General features: G+C 46.1%; 1 long non-coding RNA gene across 1 annotated transcript in view; it reads left to right on the top strand.

Annotated features, from left to right (window-relative positions):
- Positions 1-378: 378 nt before the first annotated feature.
- Positions 379-16189, top strand: part of LOC118022365 — an 80881-nt gene continuing 65070 nt past the window's right edge. The window contains exons 1-2 of the long non-coding RNA XR_004682484.1: positions 379-419; positions 1352-1442. This is a non-coding gene — a long non-coding RNA (uncharacterized LOC118022365). The remainder of the gene's footprint in view (positions 420-1351; positions 1443-16189) is intronic.

The following is a 16189-nucleotide window of genomic DNA, read 5'->3' as shown; positions in this document are numbered from 1 at the left end:
CTCTTAACCATTTTTTTATTTAACATTTTTTTATTCTTATGTTAATCCCCATACATCATTAGTTTTAGATGAAGTGTTCCATGATTCATTGTTTGTGCATAACACCCAGTGCTCCATGCAGAATGTGCCCTCCTCAATACCCACCACCAGGCTAACCCATCCTCCCACCCCCCTCCCCTCTAGAACCCTGTTTGTTTTTCAGAGTCCATCGTCTCTCATGGTTCGTCTACCCCTCCAATTTCCCCCGCTTCATTCTTCCCCTCCCGTTACCTTCTTCTTCTTCTTTTTTTCCTTAACATATATTGCATTATTTGTTTCAGAGGTACAGATCTGAGATTCAACAGTCTTGCACAATTCACAGCGCTTACCAGAGCACATACCCTCCCCAGTGTGGGGTGACTCTTCTGCCTTTATCTAAGGTGAGTGAGTCTCCAACTTGAGAGCATCAGAATCACCAGGAGGATTTGTCAGTCACAAGTGGGGTCCAACTCCCAAAACTTCTGGTTCAATAGGTCTAGGGCAGGACTTGGGAACTGACATGCCTAACAAGCTCCCACGTGACGCTGAGGCTGCTGACCCTGGGATGACACTTAGCAAACACTGGTGCAACTTTTCAGGGCCAAAGTGAGATTTTTTTTGGGGGGGGGGGGGACAAAAAAAGCTGTGTGTTTTGGGTGTGTGCGTGTACATGAACAGGAGAGAGAGAAATGATATACTGATTTCCTTTCTAGAATACATGTATGGTATAAGAGCTAGTACATTACTAAAGGCAGAAGAATGAACTCACCTATGAACAACACTGGGGAGAAAGTTCTGGCTCTTTCCTTATCAGGGTGTCCGATCCGTTTCTCAAGAAAAAAGACAAAATGCCATTGGGTGGCCTCAGCCTCTGTCTCTGGGGCTGCTTTCCTGCAAGTGGATGAAATGCCTTTTTTCTTAGAGAAGAATGGGACCACAAACAGACCCCATTTCTGCTGGCTCTGACCGTGCTGTCCTGGGCTGGGGCAGGAGCTTTGGAGCAACGTCCGCTGATATCTGCCGAATGCTCGTGGTGTGTGAGGAGCTGTGTTCTAGGCTTACCTGGAACATCTCCTTTAATTCTCCAACCGTTCCAGAGATGCGTTTCCTATATATTTGCATTTCATAGTTGAGATTGCCTCAGAGTTCTTAAGTAACTTTTCGAAAGCCACACAGTTAATGAGTGAGAGCCAAGGTGTCAGCCAGGCTCACTCAGTTCCATAGTTGGAGCTCTGAACTGCTGTGGCACAAGTCAGAGTGGGGTTTGAAGTGTAGGGAGGCCACTTAGAAGCTGTGGGCAAGGATAACCTATTTTGTTCCTTTGTGTCTTCAGCATCTTCTGCAGAATGGGAGTAACATCACTTCCCAGTTGGAAGAATCCAGTTAGGTGAACTATGAATACCATCTGATACATCCTTGTCTCAGTAAGTGTTAATATGCTTCCCCATCCCTCCCCATCCCTGTGGCTCTTGAGTTCCCCCACTGATTTGCCCTATACCTCAAAGTATTCATTCACATGGCATTTCTTGTGCAATGTGAACTGCCAGGCAGGGTCCTTGCAGTGTGGTGGCAGGAAGGAGCTACAGCTTGACGATCTAGCTTCCAGGTCTTCGTTTCTCCATGCAAATCTCACCCCTCAAACTCCCCATGCCCCCCAACCATGGGTCTCCTCAATGCAAAGAGCTCTGTTTTGGTCAATGGTGCCACCCACCATCATTGTGTTCTTTTGAGCTGATGGCCTGCCTGTTCCTCTACATCCATCTCTTTCAAACATCAAACTCCTGATTTCAGCAGGCTCCAGCTCCTGGGGGTCCAACCTGAGGAACTGCTGGAATCATCATGACTCTTGGCTAATTGGGCCATTGCTCATTCCTCACCTGGATCCTCTCTGCTTCCTAAGTAGGACATCCTTTTCTGCCTGGCTTGCTCCTTCCCACAGTTCTGTGTGGTGGCCAGAATCTGAGCCCATGGCTGCCTGCTCCAGGTTCTGCAGCATCTCCTCCCTGCTCTCCTCCTGTGACCTGTGCCCACCTTTGGGATGCCCAGCCTGCCCCCTTTTCTGATCTCCTGAAATTCTCCTTTCCTCATTCTCCAGCAACCTAAACCCCTTAGAACCTATCTGCTCAGTCTACTGACTTGTGCTTCTGTGGATTTGTGTAGGATGCTCTCCCTGCTGGGAGACCCCTCCCCGCCCGGCACTTGGCTCTTTTTCTCTCCTTTTCTGACCCCACTCAGGAACCTGCTTTTTCACACTTCCTGGCTCCCTGGGTTGGGGTAAGCTCCTCTTCTGAACTCCCACAGCCCTTGCTCACTATCCTTGGCGTACTATAAGGTGCTTATCGGCCGCTGTCTCATCCACTGAATCGGAAGCTCCAGACAGGTCTTTATTTCTGCACTTGAGAGCGACCAGCCATGGCTTGGGTCCCTCAGAACTGGGCGTGTGGAAGTGAGCTGGAGAGCTGGGTGGAGGTCCTCCTGGAGCGTGGGGAGGACAGTGTCCCAGAGCTTTCACCTTCACAGCTGTGTGTGAAGGGCCCCGAGTGTGGCCTTTGGAGTCGCAGGGCTCAGAGCTTCCACAGCTACAGAAGTCAGCATCTTTATTTCAAGACCTTTCTCTCTGACATTTCTCCTCTCAAATGCCACTTCTACTGAGCCACATGGAGACACATGTCCAAGAGGGCTTGACCTATTCAGGGGCCTGGTTATCAATCAGAGGGAAGCTGAGCTGATCCTGATTCCGAGTGGGATGGGGAGAGGGGGGTGCTTTGGACAGCAGCAAACATCAGTCAGGTCCAGGACTGTTCTGCCTTGCCTCATCCTGCCTGCTTGCTAGCTTTTTCCTTCTCCAGGCTCTCTGTGTGCACAGGGACAAGCCACTAATTAAGCTAGGACCTCTGTTTCCTGAGCTCCTTCCTTCTTCTCCCTACCGGGCATCTGAACTGTCCCATTGTGGCTCCATGAGGACCTTGGGGACAGCACTGTGAAGGGTCAGAGGCAGCCGGGGCTCCTGATTCTTCAACTCTCTCATGGGCTCCAGAGGCTCGGAGAAAGACCTCTGAGGGCTTTGTCATTTTCAGAGACCTGAGAAATGTGGTGTAGTTGTCTGACAGAGGGTTCAATCTCCACAATCTAGTAAAAATGGCCCCAGGACTCCTTATAGGGAGGGTCATGGTAATGAAATCTATTTCTTGAAAGGGTGATTTCTTTTTCCCTGAAAAAGAAAGCCCCCTGCTGCCTTGTATCCTGTTAACAGGACCACAGATGACACCTATTGTAGAGTGAATTGACTTCCCACCACCCTTTCCCATTCTTAATCTGATTCTTTATCAACCTGCAAGATGGTGGGCTAGGGGGTGGTGAAGGACAGGTTATCTGCTCCATCCTTTAAAGATGGGGAAACTGAGGCTAGAGGGGTCAGGTGTTGCTAATGAAGTCATTTATATTTACCAAGTGCTCGCAGCTTGCAGAGCAGTTGCATGTTAATGCTTGCATTTGATTCCTGTAACAGTGCAAGGTAAACAAAGGTAGTGTGAAACATTGGCAACAATTATGTGCTTGTGTATACGCTAGGCACTATTTTTTAAATTTTTATTTTATTTAAAGATTTTATTTGACAGAGACACAGCGAGAGAGGGAACACAAGCAGGGGGAGTGGGAGAGGGAGAAGCAGGCTTCCCGCCGAGCAGGGAGCCCGATGTGGGACTCGATCCCCGGACTCTGGGATCATGACCTGAGCTGAAGGCAGACACTCAAAGACTGAGCCACCCAGGTGCCCCTATTTTATTTTTTTAAAAGATTTTATTTATTTGACAGAGACACAGCGAGAGAGGAAACACAAGGGGTGGGGGAGTGGCAGAGGGAGAAGCAGGCTTCCTGTGGAGCAGGGAGCCTGATGTGGGCTCGATCCCAGGACCCTGGGATCACGACCTGAGCCGAAGGCAGACGCTTAAGGACTGAGCCACCCAGGTGCCCCTGCTAGGCACTATTTTATGTGATAATTAGATATGATCTCATCATGCAGTAACCCTTGGTAGGTGGGCTCATGCCCCACTCATCCAGGATTTAGCTTTTTTCATTTATCGGAGAACTCTGGTATCTGTGTGACACAAGGGGCTAATCTTAGAGCTGAGACAAGAACTCAGGCTATCAGTCCTTCAGTGTAAAACTCATTCAAAGTCGTGTTCATGCCTCCTCCTAGAATCCTCCCTGGTGCTTGCTTAGTCTTCAAACAGGAGCATGGTCCTCTGTTATTTTAGCCCTTTCCTACCAGCAGGCGGGGGGAGGCGGGCTGACGGTGCCCAAGCCAGGAAGGTTCTGTGTCCACTCTTGCACGTGACAAGAACTCGCAAATACAGTCATGAAATAGCTTCCCTGAGCAAGTCCTTCCCTGAGCAAGTACTTTAGTCTTTGTCTAGACTTCTGGTTCCCAGATTATTTCTTGGGAATTAACAATTCATTAAGCATTGAAGCCAATCATGTTACACTTGCAACTTCATCTTTAACTCAAGTTTCAGAATTTTCTGCTGAGACCTGTAACATTACCCTAAACCTCTAAATGAGGACTTTTGAGATGCAGAGAAGTTGAATTAGTTGCTCCAGGTCACACAGCATGTCCAATCTGTAAATTGCATAACAGGGATTTGAATCTCAGCCTGGCGGACCCTAAGGCCCCCCAAATTATCTACTGTAGCATAACATGAAGGAGCCAAAAAACTTGAAAGCAGATTATGGCTACACCATACAGCGCCTTTAAGCACATTAAGAAAGTGCCTTTGCTGGGCATGAGAAGTTAGAAAAAGGAACCGACTCTGGGCATAACCTTGAGACACATGGCTTAGAGAGCCAAGTTTGGTGGGAAAAGAAAGGCATCCTTTCTTTCCTCCAGCCCCAGGATACTGTGTTACCCCCGAGGTGCAGGCTGCGTTTCAACCCCAATGTCTACCCTGGTGGGTGCAGTTGTGCAATGCACAATTTGTTTCCAGAAGTTATTTCCTTCTGGAGCCTCAGCCTGTGGTGGTCGGAGATGGGTCTTGCTTGTCTTCACCAACAGGTGGGCAGGTGTCCTGATACTGCAGTGAAAAGCATGTGCTCTGCATCAGACAGCCTGGGTTTGAGTTCTGCCTCTGTTCCTGCCAAGCCCTCGACCAGGAATAAGCTCCACTAACCCCGGTGCTGGAGTTTTCCTCCAAGGGTCATTAAAAGAATTAAGTAAGATCCTGCCTGTGATGTGCATGCCCAGTGCAGGCCTTACTAGGTCTCAGTGTTTGCTGGTACCACTGGGAGAGATGCCTTAAGGCTCCTCTCGCATCAGTCACCGGTGCATTGCCAATGAACCTGCCTCCCAGGCTGTCTTTTCATCAGCTGATTTGGCATGGTAATCAGAGGCCCATGAGGATCTAATTAGAGATGGGTAAACAAGTCAGGAAAAGAACGAGACACTCATCATTAGCATGCACACCCAATTATCGCAAGTCTCTTCTCCCCTCTGTAGCTGTAAAACCTAGGTGGAAGTATCCCTAAAATGAGAGTCCTTGTGTCCCCGCAGGAAGCTCCTATTCATCCTTTCACATCCCAGCTTAGGGCTCCTGTCCGAGGAGCTTTCCCTGATCTCTTAGATATCTTAGATCCCTCATTCCACTTTCGGACATATATTACATGCCTGGAACACCTACTTATTTATTTGCTTATTGTTGATTCAATTGCTTCTGCAAGTAATAAGGGAACACTTCCTACGCATAAGATACGGTACCAGGTGCGGGCTCTGTTCACGGGTGAGGACTTTGGTTTCCCTTTTCTCTTGTCTTTTTTTTTTTAAGATTTTATTTGTCAGACTGTGCACAAGCGGGGCGGGGAGGGGCAGTAGGCAGAGGGAGAAGCAGACTCCCCACTGAGCAAGGAGCCCAGTGCGGGACTCGATCCCAGGACCCTGGGATCATGACCTGAGGAGAAAGCAGACGCTTAACCAACTGAGCCACACAGGGGGTCCCATCTATTGTCATTTTTGGTTCCTGACTGTCGTGAGCAGAATCTCCCATTCTGTCTCTGCATCCAATTCAAAGACTGGCTGGGGCTCACGCTGACCCAGTACCCATCCTCTCTTGAGGTAACTTCTGCACATGGCTGAAGATGACCAGAGGAGCTATGTGAGGAGCATGTCCCCCTCACTGGTCAAATTCCTGTGTGGGAAGTGGCAGAGGTCGTGAGGTGAAGACAGGAAGGTGGGCGCATGAGCTGTGCTGGACTCAGCAAGACAATGGCAGGGAGTATGACCTTAGGCTCCCTGCACTGGTGGTGGTGGTGGGGGGGAGTGGGGAGTGTAGGGGCTTTCGGGGCTGACTTCACCATCCCCTTCCCCATATGATAGCGCTTCCCTTGGTTGGGGAAGCTTGCAACTTTTTTTTTTTATGTTAATCACCATACATTACATCATTAGTTTTTGATGTAGTGTTGTTCTTTTAGTTCTGTGTGTGTAGGTCTGTGCAGGGAGAAGGGGGGAAAAAAACCCTGCAAAAACAGCTGGTGAAGGAGGCCAGCTCAGCAATAAGGGCATTGCTGAAGCAACCAATAGCCTTGACCTATAAGGAACATTAAACCATCTTGACAGCAACCATTTTGTGCGGCAAAATACAGAGAGACCCTCGAGACAAGGGAGCTCCAGGAGAGGCCGAGGGCTAGGTGGGTGGAGAATTCCTGCATACCATCAGGAGTTTTATTAGTAATTTGTGAGGAAGAGTACCAAGGACAGGCAGCAGAAAAAAGCCATTTGGGAAGGTGCATGAAAGCAGCAGTATGATGTGGTAATAACTAGCTTGGGATGAAATCTCATTTCATTGTGCGGACAAATCTCTATGGAACTGAGCCCCTTGCAGTCCTAGCTTCGCTCTTGTTCCTAGGGAAACACCCCTGGTTACAGTTCCGGCTCTGCACTTGCTGGATGGACGGGCGGTCCTCAAGTTATTTAATGCCTTTGGAGCTGCAGTTTCTATGTCTGCAAAATGGGGGGCGTTTTCACTGGGGGGTGGTTAAGAGACCGTGTGTATAAAACATCCTGAACAGTGCCTGGCAGGGAATAGCCATGACTAAGTAAAATGTAACTATTATAATTTTGGGGAGATTGTAATGGTGATGGTATTAATGTAACACCAGCTGCTGGGGAAAAAAATACCATAGTTTCAGTTGCAAAAAAACAATAGAGACCGGTTTCTTGTGCGTGTAACTGTCCACTTCAGGGTTGAAGGCCAGAGGCTGGGTTTCTTCCATGTGTTGGTTCAGGGACCCAGTCTCTTTCCATCTTGTTGATTTAGGATCCTCCAAGATTTCAGAGTCCACAGCCAGTGGCATGGGAAGAGCGTGGAGGACGTGCCCCTGCTTCCTGAGAGTCCTGGCTTGGATGTAATCTATGGCATTCCTGCTTACATCACGTTGGTGACAACTGGTCACATGGTACCCCCCCAGGTGACCAGGAGGGAGCTTCATCAGTGACTAACTGGGAGCTCCCTTCCAGGGCTAACCGTGCACACTGTTGAAGGAGGTGCACCCACTTTTGGTGAGCAGTTTGCTGTCTCTGCTCTAGTGGGATTGGATGGGTGACAGTTCGGGATGACACAGACGCCTGAGGACAGCACTCATCGCAGCTAGGTCAGTGACTCATGATGTGCAGGGGCTCACTGATCGGTTACATGGAGTCTTGCTCCTCAAAGTGCACCCTGTAGCCCAGCGGCGCTGGCATCACCCGAGAGCTTGCGGGACATGCGGAATCTCACACCCTCCCCCAGACCTCTGGAGTCACGATCTGTCTTGACAGCCTCCCTGCCCGTGCACTGCACATATTCCAGTTTAGGAGGGCTGTGACTGGCCTTGGGAATCTGCATGGTTTCTAACAAGCTCTTAGGTGATGCAGGCATCGCTGGTCCCGCGACTACACTTTGCGTAGAGGGCACCAACTTCCGAAGCTCAACCTCTTCCTGAATGAAGTGAGCTTTTTTTCCGTGGCTGTGTAAGTGGGCGGGGGCCTCTTGCTTCTCCCTTCCTTGCAGTGGTGGTCCTCTACCCTGCATTGCATGGGTAGAGTTTCTGCAAGCAGAGGTTTCGGTAGGACTCCAAGCTCTTGCTTTGTCTGAGGAAAGCGGAAATCCAGAGACCACCCACAGAAGGCCGCGGCTGAAGGGAGAGACGCCTTTTCAGATACGTAGTTAGACTCCATCTCTGGTGGCCCTGAGCCTCTGTCCAGCTGAGCTTCACTCGCAGTCCTCTGTACTGAGCAGTGTTAATGAATCCTGTGCCAGAGTCATACAGGTGATTCCTGCTCTCCTTCCCCCCCGCCCCGCCCCCCGGCCCTGGGGCAGTTCATTCTTTTGGAAAAATTCACTAACCTGCTGTAACACTGTTCACTGGTGACAACTCTGAGTAAAAGCAGGCTGGCATTTCTTGCTCTTCACAGATGATTTCTCTCAGCTCCCCGAGAGTCGCACACATTTCAGAAGAACAAAAAATAGCCATGACTCAGATCAGTGGTCCTCATCTAAAGGCACTGAGCTGAGGCTCTGTGGAGGCCTGGAAGTGACAGTGGCATCCAGCTGATGGCCAAGACCTCTTAGAGAGGGTACAATGCAGGGAGGGTGGGGTCGTAGAGTACAGTCACCTACTACGTGCTGGATGCTATACTTTGCAAACCTAGCTCTGTCATCTTCTAAACCACACAAATAGGGAAGGGAACGGACACTTATTAAAAGCTAGGTGCTCTGCTTAGTGCTAGGTACTGTGTCTCACGTTTGCCGTTTAATTCCTTTGCAACCCTGAACATTAGACATTATTGTAAGTGAAGAAGGGGTGGTGATGGTTGGGGGAAGAGTAAATAAACTGTAGAGCCAGGATTGAAATCCAACTCCTACCCTGAACTTCAGGCTCTTCCCACCTCGTTATGAGGTCACCGTTCATGAGAGTCAGGTGGCAGACTTTTAGAGGAGTGGGTTGCTCTCCTGTAATTCTCAGATTCCTAAGATTGCCCAGCTCAGGGGTCAAGGAGCAGTCTAGTCTGGGAGCTAAGAGCATGAACTCTGAGTCTGATCCACCTGTGTTTAATTCCTGCCTCAGCTGGGAGTTATAATCAGATTAGCTTCTCAGAGCCTTAACTTTCTCAAATGTAAAATTGGGATAAAAAATAGTACTGCACTCAGGCATGAAGAGACCATAGTATAAAATTTTTAGTGTCATGCCAGATACACAAAATAAGCATTTAGTAAATGCTGATTATCATTAATAACCTTAATATTTGTAGAATCAAGTGCCTTTTGGCTATAAGGGACAGACCTTCCTCAACTCCAATCACATGAAGAAGACCGGGTTATTGCAAAGCTGTGAAGGGCAGCCTGACTGGAAAGTTGGATATTGAGATTTTTTTTTTCCCCCATCTTTCCTGGGGCCACATATCATCCTCACATCTACTTCTTTTGTTGGATCTGGGCCATCTTTCTCTTGACCAGAATCCTTTTACTTTTTTTGCTCAGCTCCATTGAGGCTGCTTAGGTCTGAGTCTGCATACCATTTTATCCTAAGCACGTGTCATTGATGACTTACAGATTCCCAAGACTTAACTGAGAAATTAATGAGAGCGCATCTTGTTAATTGAAGGCCAGCAAATGAATGAACCTCTTTAGTCTGGGGTCTGTTGGCTATGTGGATGGGGTTTCCTCCCTGCTCCGGGGGCCAGCAGTTTATGAAGCACTGTGGATGAGGCAAGCAAACAAGTATGTCTAGAATAGGGATCTGGGTTCTTTCTTTCGATGTGTTTTTGGAATTTCCTATTTTCTCTCCCCTTGTCCTTCAACCCATTCTTCAGTTGGGCACAAGTAATTGATTGGCTTATTAAAGATAAGAATTTTAAAATTAAGAATCCAAGGTGATGAAAACCATTTTCCCAGAAATGGTGAATTAGTAAAAAGCAGAGAAGTGTAGTTTCATGTGCTTGGGCCCATTATGAGAAGGGTTTCAGGATTTTAGACTCTGTACCTTGTATGGCAAATCTTGATAGGTGTTTCCCTTTGTCTCTTGTGCTTGCTATTATATTTCATTAAAGACTATATGATTGCTATTATATTTCATTAAAGACTTCCTTAGAATTACTTTCTCACCTCTTTGCTCTTTTCATGGCCTGAACGTCATCAGTAAGTTCTGGAGCCAGGATTTTGTCTTTGTTTCCAGATCTAGTTTACTGGAAATTATGGGCAAACTAATGTAGCCCAATGAAGAACTTCCCAAATACCAAAAACTCTGAGACGTTAATTATCCATGCCATGGGTATTATGAATACTGAACGGAAGCTTAAGCAAATGACTTGGGGCTTAGAAGAACCACCAGTTGGACCCGGAATCTTTTCTTCCACCTAGAGTGACGTGGGGCTTGAAGCAGATCAAGACTCATTGTAGAGTGTTCAGAGTTTGTCGTTAGTAATCACTTATTCATACATTCAATCAAAAATATTTATCAAACACCTATGATGGTGCCAGTGTGGTAGATAGAGTAATGCTCATAAAAAATGTTTTTGGTCTCCTACTTTTCCCAGACCCTTTGCAGTTAGTTGGCCTTGGAGACTCCTGTTGGCCAAGGGTCTGTGGGTGGGCGTGTCAGTCTGGGGCCAAAACATTGAATTGCTGGTATATGACACTTCTGCACATGAGCAGACCCAGTGACTGAGCTACGTGTTCCAGGTCATGTAGCTACAACAGAATGGTGGAGCTCCTGTCTCCCAGGGTTCCTGAGTGACTATGTGCAGCAGAGCCCTCTACCAATCCATTATGGGCATGCATATAGCACAAGTAATACAAAATAGACATTTATTGTGTTACACCACTGACATTTGAAGTTTGGAGATTTGGTTCTGTGGCTTCATCTAGTCTGTTCGGCTTAATTCAGCCAGGCACTGTGTTACATGATGGGATTCAACTGTGAATAAAAATCCTGGTTCCTGTGGAATTGTAGTTTAGTCAGGGAAATGCAGATTATTCAAATCATCATGCAAGTAGATGATGAAAATTTGGAAGTGCTACAGAGAATGTCAGGTGTACATGGAGAAATGTTCATGGTGTTCTTTATGGAGCATGGGCTCAGTCAACTTTGGCATGAGGTTATGTCTTCATCCTAAAACTGGGAGTGAAAAAGTCCTCTTTGCATTGCTATAAAGAGTTAACTCTATTAAGTGAACTCAACCTGAGTCTTAGAGACACAATGCCTAGTGCTCAGAGGGGGCAGACTCATGAAAGGACTTTTTTTCTGGATTAATAATTGTAGTAATAATCATTATAATCACAATGATTACTAATATGTCAGCTAGGTGAACCATCCAGACAAATCTCTGTTCTCATGGAGCTTCCTAACTAGTAGGTAGGTTTTTCCAGAGGAAACCATGACTTGGAAGGGACTTGAAATCAGGAGGGCGTGGTGTGGAGAAGGAGGCCAAATGCTAGAAGTACAGACATGGCTGCTGGGGGCCAGCCCTGTAGCCGGTGACAGTCTCTAGGGAAGGGGCCGTTGTTAGGCACATATCTCGAGAGGCTGTTTTTCATTCCTTTATAAAGTATGGCTCTTCACATTTGCTCAGTTATTCTGTATAGCTGCCAAACCCCTTACTGTGTATACTTAGTTCATTGAGCAAGGCTTGCCTGATGAGGTGTGCAATCTCTCTTGGGCCCCTAGCTGGTCAAGTGGACATGGAGCAGTGATAACACATGCAGGAAGATAGGGGTGTATGTAGTTCCTATGAGGCCCTTGAAGAGGACAACTTGGACTTACTCCCTGCAGTGCTTAGTGCAGTGTGTATTACTCCAGGTGTGTCTTAAATGCTTAATGACAGAACACCTTCTTTAAGCTGATACATCCTATCGATTCACCTTAATAGGATGCTGTTTTGGTTTATTTTATGTGTCAATTTGGCTGGCCATAGTGCCCAAATATGTGGTCAAACAGTATTCTGAGTGTTTCTCTGACGGTGTTTTTGGATGAGACTAACATTTAAATTGAATAAAGCCAATTGCTCCATAATGTGGGTAGGTCTCATCCAATCAACTGAAGGCCTGAATAGAACAAAAGACTGACTTTCTCTGGGCAAGAGGGAATTCTGCAGCCAGCAGCTTTCAGATTTTAGTTGCAACATAGACTCTCCCTTGGGTCTCTAACCTGATGGTCTACGCTACAGATTTTGGACTTCCCAGTCTCCAGAATCATAAGAGCCAGTTACTTAAATCTCTTTCTATACATATGCACATCTCCTCTATGGGTTCTGTTTCTCTGGAGAACCATGACTAATACAGATATTCATTTAACCTCTCAAATCTCCACATTTACTTAATGTCTACTGTGTGCCAGGGATTGTTGGGGAAGCAAAGAGAAAGAAGCCATTATTATCTGCCTTCAAGTTCTTTATTTAGTCATCACTTAGAACGTATTTATTGGGTATCTTCTATGTTTTCAGAACTTGTTCTAGGTACTTGAGATATAGCAGTAACAAAACAGACCTAAAATCTTGCCTTCATGAGAGCTGATGGTCTAGTGGAGGAACATCGGCAGGCAATAAAGTGTACAAGTAAAATAAAAAAGGAAAATGTTAGGTGATAGGTAATATGCTCATATCTGAGGTTGGCAGGGTGCTAATTTTAAAAGGGTAGTCTGGGAAGGCCTTTCTCATATGATATTTGAGCAGAGACCCCAAAGGATGCATAAAAGTAGACCATGGGCTATCTGGGAGAAGGCACCATGCTGCATGAAAAAGTCCCCCTTTTGAAGCCTGCCTGGCCTATTCCAGGAAGAGGAGGGAGGCTTGTGTGGCTAAGGTAGAGCCAACCTAGCATGAGAGAAGGTCTGAGAGATGAGTCATGGTATGTAGAGTCTCCTAGGCCATTGTAAGAATTTTGTTCTTTTTTTCTGATTGAGAGGGAGGCCACCTGGGAACTTTAAGCAGAGACAAGATATTTAAACAGAAGTGTTTGAGTCTCATGCTGGCTGATGTGGGGAGAATAGAGTAGAGGGGGCATAGGCAGAAGTGGAAATTCCACTTAGGCTTTCACAATAACCCCAGTAGGAACTGAGGTTGGCTTGGACCACAGTGGCAACAATAGTGGTGCTGAGAAGTGGTTGAGTTCTGGATATAGTGTGAAGGCATTGCTGACAGGACTTGGTGATGGATTGGATGTGGCATGTAGGAGGGGGAAGAGGGAGTTAAGGATGGGTCTGAGGTTTTGGTTGGACCAAATTCAGATGATAGAGTTGTCATGTTACTGAGAGTTATGCAAGAAGGTTGAGGTTGGTTGGTAGAGCAGCAGGGAATAGACTAGGGCAGGTCAGGTGATAGTTCCAAAATCCAGGTGTTGATTCTTGATTAACAATTCCAGTTTTTCTTCAAAGAGAATAGCCAACCATGTGGCTAATCCTCAATCTTAAACCAGGATTTCCTATTGCTTTTTATATGCCTTAGGGTACCTTAAAATGACTGCAGCAATTCATGTCTTTAGAATTCTGCTACTCTAAGATATTTATGGCCCCCCAGTCTCATAAACTATGTTTAGTTAGGGGTTAAGGTCAGCACCATCATTAAAGATTTGGGCTTTTGAGGTGGTCGCTTTGAGATTGCAGCCATGTTTATAATTCACCGACTTTGTGACTGGGTAAGTTTCTCATCCTCCCTATATCCCATTGCCGCAGTTATACAACTGTGGTAAGTGATAGTATGTGCTTAGTGTAGTGACGATATGTGTTAGTGCCTAGACTATTATCTGGCATGCATGAGTTCTCAACAACTACTGGCTACTATTAATTCTAGTAAGAGCATCATTCAGTACAGCTCTGGGGAGTTTGTACATCTGTTGAAAAATTGTTCAATGGTCGGTTTCACATCTGTGGTTTAGAATAGAAGAGGATGTCCCCTGACCCCAAACCTGTTCCCAGCCACTGATGCCAGTGAGTATAGTGGCCTCTGTGAAACTTCATTCAGACTGAAGCAAGACATCCTCTATGCTTCCTTCCTAGTATATTTCCTCCTTCTCTGAAAATAAGACCTAAGCTTTTCTCCCCTTTGTGGTTTCAGTTGCCAAATTTCATGTCAGTTATACCTATTTTTTCATATGGTCATATACCTGCCTCGTCCTTTTTCTTCTGGGTATTCTGTTATTTTTCATACTAAAAAGCCCATAAGAATAACGAACATTTACTGAATGTTTGCTATAAATCAGCCACTGGGTTAAATGTTTTAAGCTTTATCTCATTGAATTATCACCATAGCACGATAATCATCCTTGTTTTGCAAGTGCAGAAACTAAAGCTCAGAGATTAAATATCTGGCTGATCTGGAACTTGGTCAACCTTGAATACTCCTGCGTTTAGCCCCTTACCATATTCCCTCTTAACAGTATCCATGCCATTTGAATTTATCACCCCCTCTAGATCCTGTCTTTCTGCTCTCTTCTTGTCCTCTTTTTCATCCTGCTCTTCTTCTTTCATCTATCTTGATTTTTGTGTCTTGGTGGGAAGTCCACAATGACACATGGCCAAAGAGGGCAGAGCCCCCACTGCAATGAGCATGTGCCACTTCTCCTCTTCCCTTCCCTCCTGATCATCATCTGAACTCCTGAGACTAGGTGCCATGTTCTTTCCTTGCTTCAGTGAGGTTTTATCAACGTTCTTAGAAATGTTTCTGTTGCCCAAGGAAGTGGAAGCAATGGCATCAAGGGAAGGTTATTAGTGAAAGGGTGGAATGAGCCAAAAACCAGGGAGAGATTTGGAGTTGGAATTATGGTTTTCCAAGTTTAGGAGTGAGACTGACCAATCACATAGCCTAAGTTTGACCCAACTATTTTCTAGTTACCTGGCCTTGGGCAAGTTTCTTTATCTGAATGTGGGAAAGGTAAAGACACCTGCCTTGAAGTATTGAGATAATTATCTAAAGAGGCTGGTGTAGTGTCTGGCACTTGGTAACTCCGTAAATGCTCTTCACTCTACCTTGTAAATGCTTGAGGGGCACTTTTTCCAGGCAGCGAACTCCACTTGTCAGTGTGATAAGAACTCACAATGTTAACTTGAAGGTGAGTTCAAGCATAGTATCATTATTGCCCAGTGATATGAACTTGGTCAAACAACTTGGCTTATTGTTTTTTCATCTATTTTATGTCTAGAATAAAATGTTGCATACTTTACTGGATGAGGCATTTTGATAAAGCTTAAGATGTAATATTTCTCCAAGGTCTTAGTAAGAGATGTGCACAAAACATTTTCCTGATCCTGCCCTTCCTCTCCCTCCCCATCTCCTATTCCCATGTGTGTCTGTGTGTGCTGGGGGGTTGGTTTGAGAGTGGGAGGAGGGCTGTAGGTTATTGCTTTTGGGGTAAGGCTCAAGGAAAGGGAGATCTTTACATAAAGTTAAAACTGAAATCTTAGTGACTTATCTTTAAAGTATGTCAAAATATCTTTTAATCCAAATAGTAGCTTCAAAGATACTGCAAAAAAATTAGCATAATAAAATGTTTTGCGTCCACCTGTTCACCTCATAGGTTGTATGAGGAATGAGGGTAAAACACGGACAATCTACAGGGCAAAACTTTATAAACTAAGTTACTGTGTAAGTGCTAAGTGTTACTGTAAATCAGTGTGCCTCTGCTTGAAAAAATCCCATTTGAGACCCAGTACTATGCAGTAGTAGTCAACTCTCTAAGTTGACCAGTAAAGTGATTCCATGCAGGAGGGTGGCAGGATAGAGAAGAAATTAATAATCTGTGTGATATGGTGTAAGTCAGGGACAAGTCCTATGAGGAGGTGAGCCCTGGGCTGGATCTCCAAGGTGGTAATCCACGTGGATTTGTAGAGACAAGGGTGTGAAGAGCCCTCAGGGCTGGAAGTGGGACCTGAGAGGCTGGGGACAGAGCCTGGGCATCTAATCCTTGCACTTTGCTGCTGCTGACCGAAGTGCCTCTTGCTTTTTGTGAGAGGATATGAATGAGTTCTATTAGTTCAGCTATGTGGGGAGAGCTCTCACCCTGCAATCGATCCTCACGCGTCAGTAGGCAACTGAGATATTTGAAGCAGATGGGTTGCCAGCCCCTCTTCCTTTACCCACCTCTGCCCTAGTCAAGAGCCTATAGAGACATCCTCCTGTAAATCATCAGCCTGGCCACACCCAGATGGGGAGAGG

Source organism: Mirounga leonina, unplaced genomic scaffold (assembly GCF_011800145.1).
Source record: "Mirounga leonina isolate KUSES-001 unplaced genomic scaffold, KU_Mleo_1.0 Mir_114, whole genome shotgun sequence".
Lineage (NCBI taxonomy): Eukaryota > Metazoa > Chordata > Mammalia > Carnivora > Phocidae > Mirounga > Mirounga leonina.
Note: the sequence above shows the minus strand (reverse complement) of the source record. Positions and strands in the feature narration are given on the sequence as shown.